The following is a 25,309-nucleotide window of genomic DNA, read 5'->3' as shown; positions in this document are numbered from 1 at the left end:
ACATCTGGTATATATACTGAAAAATCTGAGCTCTGAACTTTACTAGCCTACAGAGAGTATGGTATTTGAATTCCATCAGCTTACACTCAACTGATCTTGAGTCTCACAATGAGATAATTCAAAGACTCCTTTAAAAACTGAGAGACGGTATAATGAATATGATGTCCCTGAGGCAAAGTTAGGAGGTATGACTCTCTTCTCCACAAGTAACTCATGTTATCAACTTTTAAACATTTTTCCATTTTTTTGCATGCTGAAGAAAATGTCACCATGCTATGCACACATATGCGGGGAGCATGTTTAAGTTATAATTTGTCAAATTGTGCATTTAATTTAAAAGTCAGAAATACCCAACAAGGAATCATTTTGTTGTTTACATTGATTTAGTCTGAAGAAAAATTTTAAAAGTTTGATTTATTTCATATATTAAGTTCAAAATATAAGTAATTTTAATTCCAGAGCCTGTCATATCTCACAAAATAGTGTTCAATTATCCTGATATCATTACTTAGAATCTACTTAGATTTTCAAAGAAAGAAAGAGAATGAAGCAGTACCAACACTGAAGATTAGAAGTCATTTTAAGTGATGTGTCTACATTTTAAAGATACAATAAACCTTATGCAATAATGTATCTTAGACTGGAAGGATTATAGGATGTGGTATATCTCATTTTGGGGAGTTCAGAATAGTCTTTCAAATAAATTACTTGCCAGACTTTGGTTAGGATGAGAAGACTTCATTTTGAGCCTGAGGGAAATTTCTATAGCTTTGCATATAACTTCTTTCATGAGGACCACTATTCTACAAACAATTTTGCTTTCTTGGTATGACTGCCAAGGGAATTTTTTGCTATGTTGTCCATTCTGTATCCATTTACTCAACTGTCTCCTGAAAGCAACTGGCTACCCCCAGCCCCATTTCTTTTTCTCTTTGGTTTCCTTTAATAATGACCTCGGTTGGAGGCAATTTTGTATACTACGCTAGTATTAACCATTACAGATGGCAAATAAAAGGTCCTAGGGTTTCATAGAAATTCATCCTAAATGCACATTGCTTCCCCAATCCAACTTCGGAAACTGAACCTTTGCATTTCTTTTTAAGCGAAAACAAGGTACAAATCTTTGCCTTCATCACAGCCAATGTCAAGCACATAGTTATGCTTCACTGTTGTTCTCAGGTTATACATAATGCTTTCCATATTTTTCACCTTTTTATAATGTATTCGACAGTACATATGCAAACAGTACTACAGCCTTTGAAATAGGAAAACTGTCTCTAGCTAATATTCCCATCCTGTCAGAGCCATCCAGCTAAGTGATATTGATGGGACTTTAATGATAGAAATTAATTACAGGGTTGAGCTGTTTCTCACCATCGTGTGCCACCATGTTGTCACATTGCTTTCAGCTTCAGTGCTCCCTGCCACTTGTCTCTCAAGAAAGTTTTGCTTGTAATTGAAGTATGGGCATGTTTCTCTCAGTTTGAACATATGTGTATTGGAAGAGAGAAGATTCCATTTTGCTCATCACAGCTTGTGATGATTATTTAGCTCTTCGGATCACTTTTATTTTCCAGAGCCTATTTCTGCCTTCTAGGAAGCATTTCTTTGAAAGAGTCATTTGAAAACATCAAACGCGGGTACCCTAGACCTGGCCATTTTTTTACAAACAATAAGGATCATATAAATATTGTTAACTTTATAAATATTCTACTAAGAATGTATTCAAATGGATCAACATTTAAGTACAAAACATTACTACAATTAATTCACGGTCAGAGAAACTTTATTATAACACAATGATCCTTAAAACATAAGATTTTGAAGTATTTATGAGCAGGGATGGGGGCGGAGGTAGAGATCAAGAAGGGTAAGGAAATCAACTGTGTGCAGCATAATCTTAGGGAAATATTTTAGGCTAATAAACCATCCATGAAAATAATTGAAGTCTAGGTGATGCCTCTTTATTTTAAAATGAGGGAGAACATGATAAAATCAGTGGAAGAGAAGTGTTGGAAAGAAGCTTAGAAGACATCTTTTTTTTTTTTTAAGTGGCTTTGACCACAAACCACATTAGGAAACACATCGTGACTCATATATGTGTAAACACACACATAGCTAAAACACCTTTCAAGAAACAATAATTATCCTTATTATATGCTATGTACTTTAAAGTATTTTTTTCTAATTTGTTCTATTTTACCTAATAATTTGAAAAACATAAACCACTCCCGAATCTCCTCATTTTACCAGGGAGGAAAGTGTTGCAGACAGATTGCGTGATTTTCCCAAGGAGAAGCAGAGGGCTACGTGAAGACCTCTGACCCCCTAACTCCCAGTATGGCATATTTTCATTATGGCTCAACGAAAAGAACTCAAGATTGACTTTTTTCAAAACCCAGGTTTGTTGCTAGTTCTTCCACTTTCAGCTTTGTGAGATACCTTAAATTTTACCAGAAGGAGGTAAGAACAAAAATAAAAATATATTGCTATGTGATCTTGAGCAAACCATTTAACTGGTTCTTGCTTTACAGGTTTCCCCACGCCCACCTTACAGCACCTCAACCACTGATGGCTATTCTACCTGGTTGCTCTAAGTTTTAAGTGATATAGTTTATGCTTTGCTACTCAAATACACCATTACCAATTAAAGGACCCTGCCCTCCCAAACATCTTGGTTGCTATAATTCAATTTTCCTATCAATAGATTAATGCTCCATCAGTAAATCTAATATGAAGAACTGATACTGCTAAATAGTCAATAATATTTTACATGTGTGAGAAAACCTCCCAAGGTCATTATCTTATTGATCCAAAAATAGCCATGCGAAGTGTGCAGGTTAGTTCCCTTGTTGTTCCCTGTTTATTGATCCCCTTAGAAATGTTTCATGATTGCCCAAGTTCTCATGTCGTATACACAGTAAATCTAGGACTGACCAGGCCTTCTAAGTTCTAAACTAGTGCTCTTTCCAGAATATAGATAAAGTATACATGTAGTATAACAGAGACAGAAGCCCCTGGAGCTGGGTTCTATGTTGAAATGAATCTCCCTGGCTGGTTTTATAGTAGAACTGATGCTGCCTTCTTGCAAAGCTTATGGCACCTTCTCAGTGAACTAAGACTATTCACCATCTGTGATACAAACTGAAAAACAAGCGAACAATTTTTCTCTGGCCTTCAAATATCTAGTGTCAAGTCATTCTTTGAATGGAAGGCATATATTACAGATTAGAATGCATTTTTAATAAAATTCATGTATTGATTATAAGACAACATTTAATCCTGCATTGATTTTCAGAGGCCCATTGTTTTACGGTTTGGTTTGCATTGGCTATTTCAATGAATTGTCCTGAGTAAGCATCCAGGATGGGTAGTCGAAATCGAACTCACAGCCTCCAGGAGAGCCATAGCTGGACTGACACATGACTCCCTCCCACTCCCTCTCCCCACTGTCAGCCCAGCATTACACAGCCGTGATGGCTGCTGTGTGAAGCTCTATAGCTTTAGGAGAGCAGAAGTAAAAGGAGGAGATAAGCTGGGATGACTGAAGAAACCTAAGTCTCGGGTTGTGTTCTATGGCAGGGAGCCCTTGCCCATATGTGGAGATCTGACTGCAGTGGCCAACTGTCCGGTTTCGCCTGAGATTGAGAGGAACGTGGGACTGCCGGTGCTAAATTGGAAGAAAAGTTGGTCATTCCATGTCCCGCCCCCAAGATGAATCTCTCAAACTATCTAGAATAATTTAGCTTTGTCACACTCTTGACATTTTAAAAATTCAAGATTAATTTGATTTGACAAGAAAAATAGATAAACAGGCAAAAAGAACCTGGGGAGTCTAAGGGTTAAAATGAATTTGTTTAAATTTGTGTCTTTCTCCTTAAAAGTTATCTACTCTAGGCTCAAAGAGAATAAAGTTTTGGGTAAGATGTGGGGAGAGGGGGGCACAAAACTATAACTGGGGTCATGGAATACTTTATGATTTAAAAGAAGGTGTGGACTGTCTTTACTCATCTTTCCGAAGTACAAGTATGGAGGCTCTCTGGGGGAATGGGTAGGTAAGAGCATTGGGTGCCTGGGGAGAGAGCCAGGAGGGGCTTAGGAAAGAGGTAGAACGGATGATATGAAGAGATCTAGATGGCCTATTTGGGAAAATTCCCTTGGGTCAGTCACCAACCAGAATCAATAAAGAGACAGCCTACTGAGATCACACACATGCCCCACTCTATTGTAGTTCCAGCCCAGCTCTGCACTTCTCTTGTTTTCCCGCGAATCCCAACTCTTAGAACTGGAACCAAAGCTAACAGCATAAGCACCGGTCACTTGTGTAAGCCTCTGGGGATTTATCAGTGACTAAAACGGATACAAAGTCCTTCTCTTAGAGAGTTTATAATCTAGGGTGAAGGGGAGACAGGCAATCCATAGAGCAAACTGGTGAAGTTTCCAGTACCTTAGACTGTTATAAATGCTTTAGAGAAAGAGAAAGCAAGGAAAAGGTGTAGGAAACAGGAGTGTTGCATGTTCATGAAGATCTCACTAAGGAGGGGAAATTGAGAGGCATGTACACTTAAAAATGCTTTACAAGTCAGGACATATTAGCTGGATATTGTTTTGGAGATATAATTTCTGTAGAGCCAGTAGGTAAGTGCAAAGGAAAGCTTTGCTTCTAAATCAATAAATAATAAAGGAAGAACGCTAAGCACAGTGGAAAAAAGTTAAAGGGGCTGACAGAGGGATCAAGCTTCCCTATGCTTGTAAGACGGTATTATTGCCATTTTATTTCATTTTCATTTGTTTGTTTGGAATTGACCAGAGAAATACTAGAATGTGCTCCTTGCCTGCACCCTCAGGCACTATATTTTATAAAGAAACCTCTATGAGTAAGCCAGAGCACAGCATAAACTAGAATTTCTCTTGACACAATTCATCTCATACTTTTGTTTCAGCAGATACTAGCCATCCTTCAACCCAAGTTATCGAAACTCACAGCCTGAGGCATTGAACTGCATTGGACATAAAAGCCCTCATTCAAAAATAACTTATTTAAACATTTTGTTATAGCTGCATGGAATTTATCTATCAAAGAGGTGAGTAGGTCCTACATCAGTAACTCCTGATTTTCCTACACAGCCCATAAACCGCCAACAAATACAATATTTTAAATGTGAAAGCCAGCATCTTCTATATTTCAGAAATGTGATACTACAATGATTTTTTTTTTCAAATTATGAAAGTGTCTTTTGAGTAGGAGAGGCATCCCAAATACTTCCTGGCACTTAAGGGTAGATTTTTATTTTACTAAATTTAGTAGATATTGATATTTACCCCAGTTACAGCAGCACTTCAGTTACCTGAAGTGAAAGCACCATTTTAAGAATACGTAGAACAATCACCTTTCCTGAATTATTCTGGCTACTGATTCTCCTGAGTGGATGACAAAAGTAAGGAAGCAGGTCTGGGATTATATCACAAGTGTTCATGCGAGGTCAATTACAAGAAAATATTAAATTAGCTTGTTATATTTGATATAACCAGTAATTAATTACTTTGCAATCACTAAATAAAGCACACTGGCTGTAGAATCTTTAATTTATGGAAATCAACAGTGGCTTCTCAAGGAACAGGTAATTGTGCCTCTTTCCTCATGAGCATAAATATAGAAGTTTCATCTATTTGGAGTCCTTACATCAAAGTTTGGCATAAATTTGAAAACTACAGAATACTTTGCGACAGAGTCTGTAGATAGATCTTTCCCCAGACTTTGTTGGGTTGGCTCTATTTTCATTCAGAGTTGCGGCACCTGGAAGAACTGGCGTGGGCTTGCCTGAGCTTAGGTTCTCATTGCTGAACCAAAGCACTTAGTAAAATTATTATATTGGCATGACCATTAATTCTTTTTACAAAGTGTTGACCCGGTGGGTTGCCCTGCCCAGCTATCAGTCTCAACTCTTAGTCAATAAGAAAACAAAAAGAAAAAGTCTAAGCTTGAGGAAGCTAAATGACTGAAATCAATTTAATTTATGATAAATAATATCCCTTACAGTGACCACTTTTGATTTGTTATTGACTCTTTTCTTTACAAAATGGGGGAGGGTCACTGTTGTTAAAATCCGTGAATACTTATTATTTTCATCTACTGGTAGTCCCTTACCATGATTACTTCAAATGATGCCACGTACTCATACAGCCAAAAATATATTAAACGTTTATATGTCTACCTTTTTAATGTGTTTGTATACTTGTTTTATTTGGAGTGATACTTAGGTTATCTAAGCTTTTAATTTCCCAGAATAATTTAGAAATATAAGAAGAAAAACAACAAAAGAGACAGAAAGAAAGAGCGTTTTTGACTGGAAAGGGAGAACTCTTCATCAGGAAGAAATTATGAAACATAGATGCCAAGACAAAATTTCAAATATGATACCTTCCTCACTATGAGTGCTTGGTTTGAGAGGAAAAGAGAAGAAACAGTCTCATTCTCATGATCTATTCATCCTTCAAACTACTGATTACATAGCAAGTGCCTAAAAGATGAATATAATTCAGTCTTCCTTAAAGAGTTCATGAACAAGTGTGGGACTGTTACATAAACATGTACGTGTGCGTGTGTATGTGTTTGTGTATATACACATGTATACAAACATGCATATATATATACATTAGATGTATATGTAAGTATACAATTATATTGCCTATAAATGTATTATGTGTTATAATAAAATTATATATTATACTATATTATGTGTATAAAAGTAGTACAAGTCCAAGTTATTATATTGCAAATACAAAATACAAACAATTAGAATGGGGCATATACTTTAGTAGGTATATCTATATACTAAGATATTTATATTAGCTTGTTTTCTTTGATACCAAAATGGTATCTAACCACCAGCTGTCAATCAAATATGTCAATCAAAGCCAAATTTACATGTACACAAAACAGGCTTAAAAGGATGCAGCTAGAGCTTCTCACCACCATTGCCACTCTTGCTCTGGCAGTGGCCCTTTCATTCTTGAAAGTGTACTACACTTGGGGCACCTGGGTGGCTCAGTTGGTTAAGTGTCTGCCTTCGGCTTAGGTCATGATCCCAGGGTCCTGGGATCGAGCCCAGCATCGGGTTCCTTGCTCTGCAGGGAACCCGCTTCTCTCTCTCCTCCCCACTTGTACTCTCTCATGGTTTCTCCTTCTCTCTCTCTAATAAATAAATAAAATACTTTAAAAAAAGTGTACTACATTTACCTACTCAATAAACTCTATTTCCCCATTCTGGTCTCAGGTCTCCAGTTCCTTGGTACATCTGGGACAAGAACTGAGTGACCTGGTGATATATATATATATACTTCCACAAAGCCTTGTTTATTCCACATTAAAAGACTTCTTATTTCTGCCTTTTGGCCAGAACCACCATCTTGCATTAATTCACTAAAATGACCAACACAAAGTGAAAGAGAGGCACCCATTATATGTTCTCTAGGCCTTTCAGAAAACATGGAGTGGTTCTTTTGGCCACATGCATGGGAATCTACAAGAAAGGTGATATTGTAGACATCAACGGGAATGGAGACTGTTCAAAAAGGAACGTACTGCAGATGTTACCACGACAACACTGGAAGTCTACAGTGTTACCCAACATGCTATTCACATTGTTATAAACAAGTAAGTTAAGGGCAAGATTCTTACCAAGGTAATTAATGTATATATTGGGCATATTAAGCATTCAAACAGTGGAGATAGTTTCCTGAAGCATGTGAAAGCAAATGATCAGAAAAAGAAGGAAGCCAAAGAGAAAGGTACTTGGGTTCAACTGAAGGGCCAGCCTGACCCACCCAGAGAAGCACATTTTGTGAGAAACAATGGACAGGAGCCTGAGCTGCTGGAACCCATTCCCTATGAATTCATGGCATGATAAGTGTCAAAAAAATAAAAGACCTCAAGACTGTTAAAAAACAAACAACAGACTTTTTATTTCTTTAGTTGTAATAACATTTCTGTGGGATAGTAAGGAATTTGTCTTACTTATTCCACAGGGAGAATGTGTATATAAAACATTTGCCTAGAGTTCAAGATAAATCATAGTAGAACTGAATTTTTAATCAAATGCCCTTCTAAACTAGTTCCCTTCTCTCTCCTTCTCTGTCTCTGCATCTGTCTCTGTTTCTGTTGCTTTTTTTTTATGTGACTGGCTCTTTTTTCCTTCTTTTTACTTATCGGTTCAAGTTTTTTGTATTGTATAGGATTACTTTTCATAATTTTTATTGGCTCATGACAATTTCCATTTCATCAAGTCATCAACATTTTTAGCAATTGGATGTATGTGGTATTTTTGTTAACAGTTGAGGGGCCAGCCGCTACGGTATGGGAAGTCCTGAAGAAACAGATTTTAGTTATGGACCATCCACAAGGAATGTTTATAATTCCTTAGCAGAAACTGCATGGTTTTTACTGTGGGTGCAAAAATAATTCTTTCATCTTGCCTCAGGGTTTGACATTTTCAGGTGGATTTTGAGAGAGGCCTCTTTCAACAGTTCCATTCAAATTGTCCATTTACCTGTTCTTTGCTTTCAGTGTGTATTTACCTTCATTTTAAACCATTCTGTACAATGGTACTAATAATCCTAATCTGGTTTTAGAATTTTCTAGAAAAGCAGCCTGGCCACATTGCAATAAAATGTATAAATTGGACATGACTTGTTTCATAAAAATATTAATTAGATGTGACTTCTTGGCTAGGTTGACTTATTTGGGTCTCTGGCTGTTTATTATTGTTGACTTGTATTTTTGTGGGGGTAGATTTATAATCATAATTTTCACAAATCTCAATGAGTATTTATACAAGAAATATTTATTCTCCATAACTGTTAAGTCCTACTGAAACCAAATTTCATAATATGATTATATAATATTTAAGATCCTGTGGTGAAATAGAAAAGAAATAAGATGCAGAGCTCAAGGTCCCCATGTGCTCAAAATCCAACATTAACAGAGGAACTTGAGTAAGTCAGTGAACCTGTTTTTGTCTCTCCAACTATTGAATGAAGGTTTAAAAAAAAAGGTTGGTGTCATACTAACACTCTAAAACCGCATCTTCCTTCCAGGAAGAAACTATTCTAAACATGGGTAAAGATTTCATTCTTTTGCATGGCATTACAATGTTATTTTCTCTATTCCCTATGCTGTACTTTTCATCTCCATGACTTATTTATTTTATAACTGGACATTTTTTTAAGATTTTATTTATTTATTCATGAGAGACAGAGAGAGAGAGAGAGAGAGAGAGAGAGGCAGAGGGAGAAGCAGGATCCCCTCTGAGCAGGAAGCCCGATGCGGGACCCGATCCCAGGACCCTGGGATCATGACCTGAGCTGAAGGCAGACGCTTAACCATCTGAGCCACCCAGGCACCCTATAACTGGACATTTGTACCTCTAAACCCCCTTCACCTATTTTGCCCATCCGATCACCCACCTCCCCCTCTGCAAATCACCAGTTTGTTCTCTGTATTAAGAATGATTGTTTTTGTTTGTTTGTTCATTTGTTTTGTTTTTTAGATTCCACATATAAGTGAATGGTATTTGTCTTTCTCTGTCTGACTTTTTTCACCTAGAATAATACCTTCTAGGTCCATCCATTTTGTTACAAATGGCAAGATTTCATTCTTTTTTATAGCTAATTAGATAGATGGATAGATAGATGATAGATAGATAGATAGATATAGATATCTCACGTCTTTATCCATTTATCTATTGATGGACACTTGGGTTGCTTCCATACCTTGGCTATTGGAAATAATGCTGCAATAAGATTAGGGGTGCATATATCTTTGTGAATTAGTGTTTTCATTTTCTTTGAGTAAATACCCATTAGTGGAATTACTGGATCATTTGATATTTCTGTTTTTAATTTTTTTGGGGAAACTCCATACTGTTTCCATAGTGGCTTCACCAATTTACATTCACACCAACAGTGCATGAGGGTTCATTCCCCTTTCTCCACATCTTTGCCAACACTTGTTATTTATTTCCTGTCTTTGGATACCAGCCATTCTGACTGATGAGGAGATACCTCATTGTGGTTTTGATTTGCATTTTCCTGATGATTAGTGATGTTGAGCATCTTTTTATGTGTCTGTTGACCACCTATATAAATTTTTTGGAAAAATGTCTATTCAGGTTCTCTGCCCACTTGTAATCAGATTGCTTGTTTTTTGAGGTTGAGTTGTATAAGTTCTTTATATGTTTTGCATACTAACCCCTTATTGGACATGTTATTTGCATATGTCTTCTCCCATTTAACAGGTTGCCTTTTTGTTTTGTTTATGGTTTCCTTTGCTGTGCAAAAGCCTTTTTATTTTGGTGTAGTCCCAATAGTTTACTGTTGCTTTTGTTTCCCTTGCCTAAGGAGACATATCCATAAATATGTTGCTAAGGCTGATGTCCAAGAGTTTACTCTCTACGTTTTCTTTTAGGAGTTTTATGGTTCAGGTCCCGCATTTAGATCTTTAATCCCTTTTGAGTTTATTTTTTGTGTATGGCATAAGAAGTGGTCCATTTTCATTCTTTTGCATGTAGCTGTCCAGTTTTCCCAACACCATTTATTGAAAAGACTGTCTTTTCCCCAGTGTGTATTTTTGCCTCTTTTGCTATAGATTAACTGATCATGTAAATGGGGTTTATTTCTGAGCAAAATCTTCCTTGATGTCCCTTTCTGCTAATGAGATATAATAATAATAAAAAAAAACCCTAAGTTTTTCATAGTATTTACTTCATGCCTGACACTATTTGAGGTGCTTTATGTATAATATTTGGTTAATCTTTACCAAAAGAAAAGAGTCAGGTATTATGGAATTTAAAAGATGAAAAACCTGAGAAACCAACAGTTTTTTTGGTTTACACAGTTGGGAAAAAGTGGCTTTGAAATCACACCATGTAGTGGATTCTAGAGTCTGTGATTTTAGCCATGACCCTTTTCATCCCAATGCTCTTCTGATTTTATAAAGCTTTAAAATATATTCTACAAATGTAACTGCAATGTAATGGGACATGAAAGGATTAAACAGCAGCTAAGTGAATGCTCAATATTATATCACAGGGTACATCATGGTAATGCTCAAATGAAGACCCATTGGAAACTTTCACCTAACTGAGAAATCACACCAAAAGACACTTAACCCATTGTAGCCCTCTTCCACTCCACTAACACCTACTACCTGTAATGCCAACACGGCACACCCAGACCCTACAGATGCATAGCAGAATGATTGAGCATAACACTGTGTCAGCCATCCCTAGAGTACGTAATGAGAAACCAACAGTATTGTGTGACCAGTCCTAAAGGTTTTGAAGCAAAACTGGCTAAGTGGAACTATAGACCAGGGCATGCAGACAGCATGGTGGTTGTACAAGGATATAATCTCAGTCACTCTGGTTAACACTTACCTCTTGGTCCTCACTGAAGAGAAATCAGAGACAGCTATCCTCTATTATACCACATTTATACATTTTAATATGTTGAACACATTGCATATGGTTTTTTGTATAGGATGTGGGCTCAGTCATTCTGGCTACACTTTTTGATCATCTTTGAAAGTATTCATTTAAATGCTCCTTTAAGGTATTATTATGAAAATAGATGCATGGTATTTATAGACATAAATATTATAAATATTCCAGAATGAGAGAAAGAGAGAGTGAGTGCTCAACTAAGATGCCCTGTTTGATTACTGCAGTTATTATGGTAAAGATTTGGGGGAACCAGAGTAGTGGTAAGACCCAGTACCATCCCTTTCTGGTTAGGCTGCATTTAGTACAGACAACAGGAGTTCTGAGAAGAAAGGAGAGTCCATGAAGAAGGCTTCATCAGGCGAGTCTTGATAGGACCTTTGAAGTCTAAGATGATCACTATGTTGCTACAACATGCTTTCATTGGTCCTAAATGGTGCTGCTGCCTAAATGTATTTGGTAGATATGGCTATTTTCCTTTCAATCTTGAAAAACCCAAGGATGCATAAAGTTAGAATCAGTAAAGAGCAATATTAAGGTATAACACACAGTCAGAAAGAGGCAGATTTAGAAGACCATTTGCAACTTAGTAAAATTTAATGATTATCTTTCTTTACTTTCTTTCATCTCCATAATTACATATGTACACAAGGGCACCCTACTTTACATGTAATTTTAGACATTTATTAGATAAAACAGGAACTCAGAGATTGTCATCTTATATTGGAGAAAAATTGTAAGTTCATGGAAAACTTTTTGATAATATTTTATCCTTCAACCAAATGCTGAAAATAATTCATGAGAAGCAAACACAGGAAAATGTTTTTATTTGTGACTCACATAATCTTTATAGTAATTTCTTTTGTGATGTTCTATAGAATAGCAACTATTTTATCTCACTCTGAAATTTTAGCATCAACTCTTAGACTTATATACATAAAATAGTGGGAAGGAGGTCAGACTTGTATTTGCTCCTATCTGTATGTACCAGGATGCATTAGTTACACATATTTGAAAACAAGCCTCTCACAGCAACTGATTTCTGAATGCAATCTCATGAAACCTTACAGCTTTACTAACAATGAAATATGTAATTTGATTAAAATCTTTGAAAAGTACAAATGGACAGAATTCATACATCCAGAACAAGAGGAGGATTATGGCTCAACATGGCATGTGGCCTGTGAAGGAAATAGAAAGCTGATAGTTACACTTTGTGCTTATAAACAAAATAGAAATATAATTTTAAGACTCCTGGGAAGGACTGAAATCCAACAACAACAAAAAAGTGACATAGTCTCACTTTTCATGTAAGTCATAATTGACATGAAATATGCATATTAAAAAACTAATGATTATTCAGAACATTTTTTTACTAGCTAGTGTCTCAACATGTAGCAGTCAACTATATATTATAAATGTATAATAAAAAAATTCTTACTATTACAATTATTTAGGTTCAAGGGCCAACTTAATTGGAGAAACATATTTAGTTAAGACCCTAACAGGTCTTAGGGAACTGCGTCTTTGATTTATTTCCCTGTCACATTGTTTTGCTCTTTGTTTCCCAATCTCAAAAAGTCGTATTACCTGAACTTTTTAAAGATTGTAGGATGGCAGTTCCTTTATTTATTTATTTAAAAAAAATTTTTTTTAGATTTTATTTATTTATTTGACAGAGAGAGAGAGACAGCAAGAGAGGGAACACAAGCCGAGGGAGAAGCAGGCTTCCCGCAGAGCAGGGAGCCCGATGTGGGACTTGATCCCAGGACTCCAGGATCATGACCTGAGCCGAAGGCAGTCGCTTAACCAACTGAGCCACCCAGGCGCCCAGGATGGCAGTTCCTTTAAAGATTATTCATGATCAGTATTTGAAAATGGCACTTCAGTGCTGATACTGGCTTAACTTGCCCGTTTTCCTTGTTACTTACCATATATTAAAGCTGATTAAAACAAAATAATGAGAGTAATAGACTACACCAGATTTTCTTTCTTATCTGTGCTTTTGCAGTTTTGTGTATTTGTCTAATATAACATATCTCATTATATTGCAATTATTTTCTATTGAACAATGTCTTTAACTGGCCTAAAAGAATCCGAAGGGCAAAAAAATGTGAGTGAGGTTGTACAGATCCTATGTCTTTAGTATCCACAGTGCCATGAGGCTGGAGAAGATAGTGTCTGCCATTATGGGGCTAGAACAAAAGATTTGTTTAACTGAGCATCAGTGTGTTTTTAAAAAATCCAAGTGGCAACTCTAAAAATAGCCCTTTTATTCTTCTGACACGTTAGATGAGAAAGGTAGGTTCTTAAATTAAACATACTTATTTATTTTTTGTTTAAAGGTTCTAATGGTGCATTCTCGTAAGGTATTCAGTAATTCAAGCCAACTTTCCTCTTATCATTTGAGGTTTGTGAGGTTTTACCATGTACTTCGCCTTTAGGGTTAATTGAGGCAGGAATTACCTTCACATCATGTTTTTATTCTTTGTATAGTTATAGATTACGAATAATTTATGTCATGTAGATTTTTAAAAAGCTCATCAGTATCTGTTTACAGTTAATGATTTTCCAACTGATGTTCAATTATGTCATCATCAGATGATTTTTTAATGTGGGAGAAATGACAAATGATTATTTAACTATCACAAAGGATCCTTTCAAAGCCATAAATGACCCTAAGTATGGTTATCCTAGAAATGATGACACCAGTCTGAATTTATCGAAAATAAGCTCTTGTTGCATTTTGGGCAAGAATCAAGGGTAAAAATCATGAGGGAAAGTTACAATGGACATACAATAATTAAAGCCGTCCCAACTGCAACATTAGAAAGACTGTAATTTTATATGGCGTTCATGAGTAAAATATTTAAAGTGTCATAAGAAGTACTTAATGAGTGTACTGCCTTGTAACACTCCACAGGGTATATTCTGTGCTCTCTCTAGTATTGCTTTTCTCTCTACAGATATTTCAAAATGCTGAGGGTTAAGAAAGCAGAACTGCTTCTGTTCATGTATGTTTATTAGAAACAGTTGGTTATGGAAAACGCCACAGCCTTGGATGATTCAAACTTGTTTGGATTTTTCAGGTAATTAAACACAGATGAGAATTGATGACTGCTGGGATTTTCTGAACTTTTCCTAATACTCTTGATAGTGATATATAGATGTGAGGAGACGTGCTACTTACAGCCTTTTTCGTGGACAGATAAGGTTCTTTTTTTCCTAAACACTTCTGCAAGTCATTACCGTATGGCAAATTTATGTTGATGAGTCTTCTCCCACTCTGAGATTCATCAGCCACTTAATGGCTCAGTTTTAGCTCAGACTGGTACTGTGATATGGTTGCAGAGTTTTTGCTTCAGGTTTGTCTTGATTTAATATTCATTGGATAAGCATTATCAACTTAGTTTTAGTCTCTGAAGCCATTAGTATAATGAAGATTGGACTTTTTGTGAGGTAATTCCAAAAGTGTCAGGGACACCCTAACACATGATACCTATGGTGTCATGACTCCCAGGGTGAGAGATGAGAGATGTCAAATATGGGTGTGATCTCTGAGGAACTAGGAGGAGGCTTTTTGAGAACTTTTCTTCAAGGGTTGCTTAATTTGCAGCAATTGAGACACTAGAACCAAGATTCTTCATCTTAAACTATGTATACAACACTTTATCCTGTGGTCGATGAGTTTAAGCAAGTGACAACTGTTTTAATCAAAACATCAGTTTATTGTTTTGAGATTTTTTTTTCTTTCTTTAGTAAGACTTTATTTTTTTAGAGTAGTTTTAGGTTCACAACAAAATTCAGGGGAAGGTACAGAGATTTCCCACATACCCTCTGAACCACACATGGACAGCCTTCTGTATTACCAACATCTCCCACCAGAGTGGTACATTTATTTCAATTGATGAACCTCTACTGACACATCATAATCACTCAAAGTCCATAATTTCCATTATAATTCACTCTTGATGCTGTGCATTCTATTGGGTTGTTCGTTTGGACAAATGTCTCATGATATAAATGCATCATTATGGTATCATACAGAATATTTTCAGTGCCCTAAAAATCCTCTGTGCTTCACCTATCCATTCCCCCCCCCCTTCCCAGCCCCTGACAAGCACTGATCTGTTTTTACTCTGTCTATAGTTTTGCTTTATTCAGAATGGCATGTAGTTGGAATTATATAGTGTTTAGACTTTTCAGATTGATTTCTTTCTCTTAGTGATATGCATTTAAGGTTGCTCTATATCTTTTCATAGCTTGATAGTTCATTTCTTTTTAGTGCTGAATAATATTCATAATATCCCATTGTCTGGATGTACCACAGTTTATTTATCCATTCACCTACTGAAGGACATCTTGGATGCTTCCAAGTTTGACAATTATGAATAAAGGTGCTATAACCATCTGTGTGCAAGTTTTTCTATGGACCCAGTTTTCGACTCCTTTGGATGAATACCAAGAGCCTAATTATTGTATCATATGGTAACAGTATATTTAGTTTTGCAAGAAACCACCAAACTGTCTTCCAAAGTGGTTGTGCCACTTTGCATTGCCATCTGTATATCTTCTTTGGATAGGCATTTGACTATTTTTTAATTGGATTGTTTGTTTTCTCATTGTTGAGTTTTAAGAGTTCTTTGTATATTTTGGATAAGAGTCCTTAATCAGATGTTTTGCAAAATTTTCTCCCAGTCTGTGGCTTTTCTTTTCATTCTCTTGGCATTGTCTTTCACAAAGCAGAGACTTTTAATTTAATGAAGTCTAAAGTTTCAATTATTTCTTTCACGAATTATGCCTTTGGTATTGTATCTAAAAAGTCATCACCATACCCAAGGTCGTCTAGGTTTTTTCCTATGTTATCTTCTAGGAGTTTTATACATTTAGGTCTATCATCCACTTAGAGTTCATTTATGTGAAGGTCTGTGTCTAGATTATTTTTTTTTTCACATGTAGATATCCCATTGTTCCAGCAACATTTGTTGAAAAGACTGTGTTTGCTTCATTGCATTTACTGTCATTGTTCCTTTGCCAAAGATCAGTTGACTATATGGGAATCTATTTCTGGTGTCTCTATTCTGTTCCATTGATTTGTTTGTTTCTTCTTTCTTTAGTAGCACACTGTCTTAATTGCTGTAGCTTTATAGTAAGTCTTGAAATCAAGTAGTATAAGTCCTCCAACTTTGTTCTTCTGCTTCGTTATCATATTGGCTATTCTAGGTTTTTTGCCTCTCCATATATATTTTTGAATCAGTTTGTTGATATCTACAATACCTTGTGGATGATATGAAAATAACAAAATAACTTGCTGAATTTTTTTTATTGGGGTTGTGTCAAATCTATAGATCAAAATTGGAACAACTGACACCTTGGCAATATTGAGTCTTCTTATCCACAAACATATTATCTCTTTATTTCTTCTTTGATTTCATTCATCAGACTTCTGCAATTTTTCTCTTTATTTATTTATTTCTTCTTTGATTTCATTCATCAGACTTCTGCAGATTGTGTACATATTTTGTTAGATATATACCTAAGTAATTCATTTTGTGGGTGCTAATATAAATGGTATTAGGTTTTTAATTTCAAATTTCACTTGTTCATTGCCATTATATAAGAAAGCAATTGACTTTTGTAGATTAACCTGGTATTCTTTTTTTTTTTAAGATTTTTTATTTATTTATTTGAGAGAGAGAGAATGAGAGATAGAGAGCACAAGAGGGAAGAGGGTCAGAGGGAGAAGCAGACTCCCTGCTGAGCAGGGAGCCCGATGTGGGACTCGATCCCGGGACTCCAGGATCATGACCTGAGCCGAAGGCAGTCGCTTAGCCAACTGAGCCACCCAGGCGCCCTTAACCTGGTATTCTGCAACCTCGTTATATCAGGTTTAAAAATGTAGTTTCATTAATTGTAACAAAGGTACCACTCTGGCGCAGGATGTCAATAGTGGGGAAAGCTGTATTTGTGTGGGGTAGGGGATATATGAGAAATCTCTGTACCTTCTGCTCAATTTTGTTGTGAAACTAAAACTGTTCCAAAATCTAAAAAAAGAAAAGGAAATTGCCTTTTTGAAATCTATCCTTGTTTTTCAGGAGATCAATTTACTGAAGAAGAACATATTAAACATATGCATGGTCAATTAGAGACTAGGAAGTTACACTTCACTGACTGAGAAACTCATGACATTATACTTTATCAGAATACATTTGCAAAACCAAATGTGACTATCATCTAAAAAAGAATTAGTTTACCGAACATTTACAAATTTCTTAAAATATTGATATTTAAATCTTGCCCTTATTTTGTATTTATCTACCTTGTCATTGCAGAGTGCAGTGATAGTTGGTTAGCATTTGTCCAGAAATAAAGCTCCTGCTGACAAAACTGGTCTGGACCTGAACAGTTTTGTGTAACTGTTGCCATTGAGTTCTTGAAGCAGTGCGCTACTAGAAGAAGGAGTGGGGCTTCCACAGCCCTTGTCTGTGGAGGCTGGAGATGGAGGTTTGAGTCTACACACTGGGAACACACCCCTCCCCCCAGCCACTTGGAATAGGCCATGCTTAGCCTGAAGCCAGGCGGGAACATCCAGAGGAAGAGAAGAATTGCCAGTACACTTGTAGTGGGGAAGAGAAGAGGAATCCACCAATATGGTATTTCTTTCCGGCAGCCATATTTCTTCACATACATTGCAGAGGTTCTACACATTGACTATACCTGATGCCATCTATAATACTTTTACCTCTGAAAACAACATGTCCACTGAAAAGCACCATAATACTGCACTACCTGAAGTCATAATAAACAAAAATGATGATACAATATTTTTCTTAGAAAGATTAGATATATTGTCATGATAAAGACTTTCATAATAATTAAACATTTTCTTCTTTCTTGAATGATCATTTTGATTCTATTCTTACATTTTAAGCTAAGTATTTAAACCAGGATCTCCGTAAGGTCATACTCTTTTCACAGATTATAATACTACCTTTGCATATGAGAGATCCATCGAATTGTTTATTAATCTTTAGTCAAACATAAGGGAGCATTTAGTTCAAAAGACATTGTTTCTCTTGTGAGCTTTACCTATATGAATAATCATAGTTACATATTTTTGTATTTTCAAAACATGCAGAGACACAGAAAGCCACTAAAACAACAAAGAAAACATTTTTAGCAAGATGTTAATTGTTAAAAACTGGAAATCATCACATTCCTTACTAGGTGACACACATATGCTAAAATACAAATTACTTCAAAATGATATTCATTGGATTCATAAGATACTTTTATATACAGTTTAGTTATTCCTGCACTCTAGTAATAAACTTGATTACCTTTTTTTTCCCCTAAGGTAGAATTCGAAGACTTTATTTTCCTGTATTCTGACAGAAGCAGAAACCATAATATTGGTCTGATGCCCAATCACTATGTCAGCCTCTCTGGCAGCTGCCACTGGGTTCTCTCTGGCCTGTTGAGGGCAGAGCACTAGAAATTTTCCAAAAGAAACAAGAAATACACAGCTAAATCAATTAGGAAAAACAACAAGTAGGACTTTAAAGAGGCATCTCACTGTATTCTAAAACTTTTATAATTATGTAGACCTTTTGTTAAATACTGGTGTAGCACTGGCATGAGTCATTGGATAGCAACTTTAGGAGAGAAAGTTGGATCTTCCTGCAGCTCTCTTTTCCAAAATATTACTCTTCTGATCCATCTCAAACAATTTTATTCTATTTTTTTTTTTTTCCTGCTAGAACTCTATATAAGCTTAACTTCTGGTGTAGCCTGGTGACCTCTCTTCTTTATGTATAGAAATACTTCCTGGTTTTAGTAACCCACATCTGTTCAGAAATAATGAAAGCCTGGAGATATCCACTTTTACTAATGGTCCAAGTGATTTTCTATTTAATACCTTTTTATGTTGTTAATTTTTTGGTTAGCATTTCAACTTTCATTTTCTGCTTTAGGCCACTTCATTTATGTAGCCTTCAGTTTCAGCTGACTATTTCTCTCTCTTTCCATCATATTTTTTTTGTTTGTTTGTTTACGGCATATCTTGCTCCAGAAAGTACCTTGGAGGTTTACAATTGCCTACAAATGTAAACAAGTAGGAAAAAATAAGAAAAATGAGAAAAGGAACTCTAAAGCATAATATCAAGCTTATGAAAGCTTGATAATTGTGTTGTAGATGGTGAAATGTCTAGCCTGTGAGTGGGAACTTTTTGGTTTATCTTTACTCTCTTATAAAAAAAACAACAGCAGGTAAAACATACAGTTTTGCTTTTCAATATGTTTATTTTGGAATTAATTTAAATCTTGAATCAAAAGATAAATATATAATTATCAAGAAGGCCCAACCAGAAAAATATCTGAGGTATTTAACTAGTCTCCCCAGGTAAGATAAAGGAGGACTCAGCCTCTTAATCCACTTAAGAATGAAGAAGTCAGTGAGAGTGACCATGGTCTCTGTTCTCTGCTGCTCACTTCTGAATAACTTTGGAATAAGTGTGACCGGGGATAGTGTTAGTTTCTCCTCTGATTGTTAAGTCTAAGGGTAAGTGTTGAAGGAGAAGTGGAAAAAACAAACCATCTGAGATTTTATCTGGAATTGTACTATATATATTGTACTATATCATCATTACAGTTGTCTGAGACCCAATGCACTCACCTTTTCTAGGATTGATTAGGTGGAGACTCATAGCTCAGCCATGGGCCTGCAGGAATAATCCAAATGGAATTTGTTGCAAGCTGCCTTCACTCTATGGGGAAATTGTGTTCATACAAGAATCTTCTAACCCGATGTCAACCTTGGAGGATGGGGCTAGATGCTAGAATGACTTTCCCTTCTGTCCATGAACCCAATATAGTAGTAAAGAATGCTACTTCAGATAAAATTTGGAACTGGGCCAGGGGTAATTTAAATAAGCTATAAAAAGAAGTTAGCGCACACAATCATTCTGCATCAGAGACAAAGTGAAGTCACAAGAATAACTAAACGTATGTACCACAATGATCCACACCGTTTACAAGATGGGCATAAACATGAACCAGAAACTTTCTAGCAAATGGCCTGACAAAACCCATTTTTTTTTTTTCTGACAAAACCCATTTTAAAATGATCTCTCTTTGTTGTTCTTTTCAAATATTTTCTTGGACCAAATCTCTGAGTAAACCATAGCAGCTTATGTGGGAGTTATATAACATCTCCTTTGTCATCTTTTTATAAAATCCACCCCCACTGACCCCCTGCAGGAACAATCAGCTCTTTCTCTTCGTACGTCCCTGTCACTTTGTTCATAACTCTTAAAATTGTAGTGATTCTTTTACCATTCAGAGATGAAGTTCTTGAAATTTCCCATGATAGAAGGATCTGTGACTGAGGAAGCTGAGACCTAAGAGTAAAATGATCAAAGTTCCATGATATGAGGTCACCTGAAGTTTGCCAAAATAAGGCAATAAAGATAAAAACCCAACATAATAGCAATGACAGTGAAATGTTAGTAATGCCCATTCTCATGCAAAGTAGAAACTTTTAGGAGTTTCCTTCTCCTAAGCTCTCCTATGTTTGAACTTGTAATTTTATTTTAGTGCAGATAAATGAATATTAACAGTCATTTGTTTTCTGTCTCAAGTTATTCCTTCCCAGTGCTTAGTGCCTGATCACAGTATTTCCCAAAGCATATTTCTCAGGGCACTAACACACTAACACTTCAATATACTCCATGAAAAATGGGGTTCAATTGCTTAAAAATCATGTGTGGATTGCTCTATACCATATTCTCCATTTTGCAATTTCTACTCTATTGTGCTAAAGACCACAAGAACACCAGTAGTATAACAAACTCCTTTGACTTTTGTTTTAGTTTAGTATTTCATTAATTTGTTTGAAAGCTAATTGATTTGGTGTATGGGGGGATGCAAGACGTCTATGAAAATCCTTTGGTAACCACTTTGGGAGGGTCTAGCTAATGCACTGTGTTATTAGGAGTATTGTGCTAATTTATGTTGATGTATCTAGCACAATATCCAGAATATATAAGGTGATGAATAAATGCTGCCCTTTAAAATGTTGTTAATGTTTTCTGGTCATTTCTTCTATATCTGCCAAAGATTTCTTTAAAATCCACTTCCAACTTGTGATCACCAAGTTAATCTGCATGGCCTACTCAGCAACTCTTCTTCACATAGGTGTTTAAGAAATGTAGCTGCAAGGCCTAATTTGACTTTCCCTCAACTGCCGTAATGTTTCCTTAGGAAGAAAAAAGATATTTTATATATATTTATAATATACATATATTATGTGTATAGGCATATATATATATATACACATAGGCATGCACACACACATGAAACCTCTTCTCTGCTCCTTGCTTTATGCTTTTTGACTTTTAATCCTTGATTCTCTCCTTTTATAATTTTCTTCAAATGAGAGATTAACATTTTTCTAACTCCAGAATCAGAATTTCTCCTGATTTCTGATAAAATAGATAGGCATGTATTTGCAAATACCTTATAGTAAGAGGAGAGAATACTCAAGTTGTTTCCATGTGTCCTTTATAAATCATAGAATTTCTAAAGCCAGGAATATATCTTTTTTAACTTTGCTTCTTTACCAACTGGCACATCCTAAGGAGTCTCAAAAATGTCCCACAAATATATGAGCAACACATTTGATTTGGTTTCAGAGAAATAAAATTTCAAGCCAGAACTAGGATAGGAAACCTAAGGTCAATATGGTCGAAATCAGAGGGACTAAATGGGGGCGTTCTTTGAGTCCTTCACGTCCCGCTCTCCGTCCTTGTATCACAGTTGTGTTCTATAGTGGACCACTCTCTCACAGTAGGTACTCAACAAATATTTCACAAATTAATAAAGAAGAGATGTTGAATTTCCTAGAAGATCATGCCAGAAGAAGCAATGTGGACAGGAAAGCCAAATTTGCTGAGCACTGTGGGAAGGTCTCCAGCATTGCTCCTGTAGGTTGACTGGCTCTCTGCCCTTTTTCTGCTTTGACTTCCAAACCAAAGTGGGTCTCTGGCAGAAGAAGACAGTACGGAAAAATCCCTTTGAAAAGACCATGATATTTAAAGGTTAGTATGAAGGTCCTTCTAAATGTTAATGCATGGCTTCAATTAATAAGTAAACTAATATTACTGAGGTTGAATTGTTACCGTAATACTCAAGATCCAACATGAAGCCAGTTTGGCTTTTCCAGACTGGGAACAGCAGATCTTATAGGAATTATCTGCAATCCATGAGCATGCCCTGCTTCTACACTCTCTCCCCAGCTAACTTTGTCCAGTGGCCATTTCTGCAGCTCCTGGGCTCATCTCATTCAGGATGAGGGAGGAATAGAAGTAGCTCTGAGGCAACCAGAACAGTGGAGTCAACAGCTGATGCAACAAGAGTTCTTGCGTAAGCTAATTCTTTTTGCTCTTGTCCTGGTTTCTCTTGGTTAACGTTTTTTTTGTTTTGTTTTGTTTTGTTTTGTTTTTTTAGATTTATTTCTCGTCCCAGTTACCTATCTGACCTTTTGTGTCTGCATCTGTCAGCCTCTCATTTGTCCACCTGGCTTTCTTTCCTTCCTTACCCTGACCTCAGTGCTTATGTGTGTCCTTCATCAGACTGGCCAGCTCACTGTTGCCCTCCGGTATGACACTGATTTCTATTATTGGCTCACCTCTACACAACTTCTCTTGGTTTTGGCTACTTAATGTGTCTTTACTGCCTATAGATACTGGTACCGAAGGAGAAAGTAAATCATGCTCATAACGTTGGTCTGAAAGCTAAAACAATAGTATGCATATATGTTGAGATGCAAGGAAAATAAACACTTCTGGGCTACAAGTATTTCTTTTTCACTAATTAGGAACAAACTAATTTAGAAAGATAATTGTCCCTGTATCTTGGGATTCTATTATAATGAATGGCTGCTTAAGTGCTAATACAGGCGAAATAGACCCCGAGGGGTGAAGGTTGTGAGAATGGATATCAGGCTGATCCTGAGTCAGCAGGAAAGTGTTATTTTCTTTAAGGAAACAGAATTAAGGACTCCAAAAAATTTTATTACAATTTGAAATTATGAAGTAATCTTGAAATAATCTTTCCATTAAATACTGGTGTTTGTGCTTAGAGCCTTGTGCATAGTCCTATATTTCTTTACCAGAAAAATTGGGAGGAAAATTAAGAGTAAACCACACCTGCACATACAAAAACAGGTAGAAAAAAGTTAAAGTAAATTTTTAGCATGAAGAAAATAGTCCTCAAGATCAATGACTGATTGAATCAATAGTTTAGTTATTCTAAAATGTATTTGGCACATATCAGGTGCTGGGCATACTATGGAAAGTGACACTAAATAAGAGCTAATCTTGCTCTCAAGAATGCCATGGTTTAGCAAACTGTTGGATGGACTTGTGTGTAGAGAGCACTCTTGGACTGAAAATGGTTACTCTGGTCTTCACTTTCCCACTGAGAGCAAAATAATATCGAGGAGACCCTTAGACATCAGGATGAGAAAGAAGAGAATTGAGATCTGTAACTGAATTCTTCAATGTTAGAATGGTAGAATGGGATATTGGGCGTTTTCTTCTACGAAGGGCAAGTTAAGCACAATCAGTTATTCTTTTTCTAGTGAGGTTTAGATATGACCTTGTCTGAAACATGAGCAATGTGAGAAAATTGGTGTATTGCTGCAACCCTATGTTCCTTTACCTCTATGTATTGGGCATAGAGTCAAACCACATTCGCTGTGCTCTAAAGTATGGGCGATCTTGTGTGAAAGACACAAGTGTTTTATCTTAAAAACAAGTTAGCAAGAACCAATGATCCACAATAATTTGTTTTGAATTGAGAGACAGAAAGCACATGGAACTTGGCATTAGAAGACAGAGGTTCTTGTTCCAGGAATGGTACAAATCTATGTGTTGTTTTTGGCATGAGGATGAATCCCCTCTGCATCGCATTTCTTTCAGCTGTAAAATCTGAGGGTAGTCTATACGATGCTTTCCAACTCCATAATTTTGATTTTTACAATCACTTTTATGTTGGTGTTTGAAAACAAAAGGTAGTATTTATTATTGTGTTTATTTTTTTCCAATATGAGGCATTAACAAAGTCATATATTAACCCAAATTCAGCTTTCCATTTTAAAATTTCCTTTAAAATGATTGAATGAGTTGGGGTGTTAGAATACAGCTGAGTAGAAAATTAGATGAAATATCAAACTTCTACCTCCATACTGTCCCTTCCAGCTGTTTGTACGTACAGAATTCTCCTAACTGATAAGAATATAGTGGCAATTATATGTTTGCCCATTATGGAGTTTTTAGGCATAATTTTTCATGAGAAGAGAAATGAAGTTGTAATATTATGTAATTATATAAACACATTACTATGTCATTTATACATTTGTATGTCTTTGGGGGAAAAAGAGGGAGAGGGAGGGAGGGAGGGAGGAAGATGGAGGGAGGAAGGAAGGGATAGAATCAGCTGATCTGCAAGTTGTAACAATTCTGTCAGCCCCCTTGCCACATATGAACCACAGTTTGTGATAAGTCATTTTCAGTTACTTGCTAATTTACCTCTAAATTATTTAGTTGTTTTGATTTTGATTCTGTAACACCTAGAGGCAATGATCTGCACTAGAAACTAACAGCCTCTAAAAATTTGGTTTTAATAATAGTCATTTGCTCTTAGAACTAAGTAATGAAAATGTTGTATAAGTGTAAGGGATGAGGGAAAATATTCAAGAAGTATTTAGTACATCTGAGTGTAGAATTTGTTAAATGTACATTGATTCTAGA

At 36.0% G+C, this 25,309-nt stretch overlaps 1 pseudogene; it reads left to right on the top strand.

Annotated features, from left to right (window-relative positions):
- Positions 1-7,428: 7,428 nt before the first annotated feature.
- On the top strand, positions 7,429-7,907 carry LOC114209888 (large ribosomal subunit protein eL21 pseudogene; annotated as a pseudogene).
- The last annotated feature ends 17,402 nt before the right edge of the window (positions 7,908-25,309 follow it).

The sequence above is a fragment of the Eumetopias jubatus genome, unplaced genomic scaffold, assembly GCF_037043125.1.
Source record: "Eumetopias jubatus isolate StellerSeaLion01/CBP00866 unplaced genomic scaffold, mEumJub1_p1.0 scaffold_6, whole genome shotgun sequence".
NCBI lineage: Eukaryota > Metazoa > Chordata > Mammalia > Carnivora > Otariidae > Eumetopias > Eumetopias jubatus.
The sequence above is the reverse complement of the archived record's forward strand: the minus strand, read 5'-3'. Positions and strand labels throughout refer to the sequence as shown.